Genomic DNA, 2,934 nt, shown 5'->3' with positions numbered 1-2,934 from the left:
ATCTGAAGCAAGCACCTTCCTCAGGGCCTTTGCATTGACCATTCCAGATGATTGTTTCATACCGTGGAGATAACCGTTCCTTAACTAACAGGAAAGAACTATGCTAAACTTTTTACATATGTTGACTAAATCTGTTGACCACCTTAGGAGGACGGATACTGCTATTGCCACCATTTGTGTGAGGATATAGACATTTAGAATGGAGCCATGTGTTGGGTGTGAGGTGGTGCTGAGGAGCAGAGGCTGAGGAAGCTGGATGCTATACTCTCCAGGGAAGTGCAGCTTGGAAGGAACCGTGGCCAGAGCAGCCTTAGAGCAGAAGCAGCCCCCGCCATGGTCTGCGGAGCCCAGCTGAGCTGGCCATGCTGCTGAACTGGTTTAGGGAGGAGGACAAAGAGCCCGTAATCGAGCTCTTTGTCAAGGCTGGCAGTGATGGTAAAAGCATAGGAAACTGCCTCTTTCCCACAGGCTCTTCATGATTATTTGGCTCTAAGGTGTTGTATATAGTGTCACAACCATTAACCTGAAAAGGAAGGCTGCAGACCTGCTGAACATAGCTCCCAGGACTCACCCGCCATTTATAACCTTCAACAACAAAGTCAAAACAGATGGAATAAATTAAAGAGTTTCTTGAAAAAATCTTGTGCCCTCCCAACTACTTAAAACTTTCACCAAAACACACAGATCAAATACTGCTGGAATGGACATCTTTGCCAAATTCTCTGCATATATCACGAATTCTAGGCCAGAGGCTAATGAAGCATGGGGTCTCTTGAAAAGACTGCAGGACCTGGATGAATATCTGAATTCTCCCCTCCCTGATGAAATTGATAGAAATAGTATGGAGGACATTAAGTTTTCTACATGTAAATTTCAGGATGTCAATGAAATGACATTAGCTATTTGCAACCTGCTGCTCAGACTGCACATTGTCATCGTAGTGGCCAAAACATATTGTAACTTTTATATTCCAAAAAGAATGACCAGCATCTGGAGATACTTAACTAACGCTTGTAGTAGGGATGAATTCACCAATACCTGTCCCAGTGATAAGGAAATTGAAAGAGCATATAGTGATGTAGCCAAAAACTTACCAAGTAAAACAGCACTTATGAAAGATGTTTTCAGAGTTTCCCCTAAGAATAGGCTTTTCCTAACAGGCTGCTACTTTTCCTATAAAGTAGAAATTTTATTTTGCATGAAAATGTAATTATTCAATATTGGGATAAAGGATAAAAAAGGTAAAGTAGCTATCTTTAAACATACACTCCTAAGCAGTTTTATTTTAAAACTCTTTTACCCTGCCTACATCCCCTGCTCCATATTCTCCTCTCCTTTAACTTGGAGACACTCCATCACAGACTTTTCTTTTAGAAGTAGTTTGTTATCTTTCTGGAGCCCTTACTGTTGTGTCCATTCACTATGTATAGATGGCAGAACTTTTGAGGTGAAAGGTTTAACTGTTAAAATAATAATCATAACCTGATCACTCAGCCTGAAACTGGTGCAAAATGCATGGTGCAAGGAATATTTATGTATTCTTGTAATTTTTATAACATTTAGTAAGAATATAAGAAAGAATTGCTACTGTATCAAAACATCATTTTGATGCGGGGTCAGTGAGCTGAGGAGTCGAAAGAAAGATTTCTTGGACTCTCAAGGTCTGGTGGTAGTGCTCTTTTATTCAGAGAATAGTGTGGAATAGCATGGGGACAGGACCCATGGGCAGTCAGAGCTGCCGCTGCCGCTGCCGCTGCAAACATGGGTTGAGGGTAGGGCTAAATTTAAGGCATAGGTATGTGAGTTATCTCTTTACAAAACAAAGGAAAGGATATGTAAAAAATATTGTTAAAATGGTATCAGTGCAGGTGGGGTCTGGTTATTGGGTGGTCCTATAACTTTAGATAAGAATCAGACTGGATTAAGTCAGGATGTCCTATGCTTCCCAGAGGATGGTGGTGGTGGGGGGAGTCAGCTACATGAGGTTACCAGACAAGCACAATAAACAAGACTTAAGTCCTTGCTGTCCCCATTAAGAGTTTCTAGAGATAAGGTCATCCCCCCCTTCCTCCTGGGGCAGAGAGGGAGACACCCCGAACAGAAAACAGACGGAGACTTCCTTCACAAATGCAAATGTCTCTCATCAAAGGGCAAGCAAATTCCACTCCTCAGAGCCGCCTTCCCATCTGCAGTTTTTAAAAGTAACCAGCCTAAAATAATCCTCATCAATTTCCATCTACTCTATCCTGGATATGTACTAGAGGATGTTACCATCACAGAAGAGAGCCTTCTACAAAAAGTTACTACAAATTTTACTGTTCTGCTTTGTACATGGATTTTCACTTTTGACTAAAAGCATTTATACTTCAAACCAATTATAACATCTGACATTATGTAGAAGCTAAAACTTTACAGGGAGGGATGATATTCTCAAGATCTTCCTCAAGTATTTCATCCATATAAGAAACCAATGGGCACTTGATACTCTCTGTCTAAATGTGTGGTTTTTTATATGTATTTTGCCCAGTGCCATTCATTTGAAACATTATTGCTTTCTTCCTTTGTTTTGAAAATGAGGTCCTTGTTAGGTAAGTATAGACCTTACTGTGTGTAGATCTTCTGAGCAGCACTATTTAGTTTAGATGATATTTAGTTGACTTAGCTATAGCAGTACAATGATTGATAATGTAAAAAATCAACATAGAAATTAACCTGAGGAATGTAGGGTGGGTTCATCAAAATGTCATGTAGAATTTTATTTCTAAAGCATATTTAACGTGGATAACCTAAAGAATGCATGATCTATCTGATATTAAAAACAAGATAAAATGTCCAGATTAGCAGCTTTTCCATTCCACCCACATTTACTATTAGACATTGGGTAAAGGACTGCTCACTCCTTTTGGGCTAAATTGTAGTTGTTATGGTGAATAT

General features: G+C 39.8%; 1 pseudogene; it reads left to right on the top strand.

The window, feature by feature from the left end:
• Nucleotides 1-362: 362 nt before the first annotated feature.
• LOC106848339 (chloride intracellular channel protein 4 pseudogene) lies at nt 363-1,210 on the top strand (annotated as a pseudogene).
• The last annotated feature ends 1,724 nt before the right edge of the window (nt 1,211-2,934 follow it).

Source organism: Equus asinus, chromosome 12, assembly GCF_041296235.1.
Source record: "Equus asinus isolate D_3611 breed Donkey chromosome 12, EquAss-T2T_v2, whole genome shotgun sequence".
Classification (NCBI taxonomy): Eukaryota; Metazoa; Chordata; class Mammalia; order Perissodactyla; family Equidae; genus Equus; species Equus asinus.
This window is presented reverse-complemented; position numbering and strand designations above follow the sequence as displayed.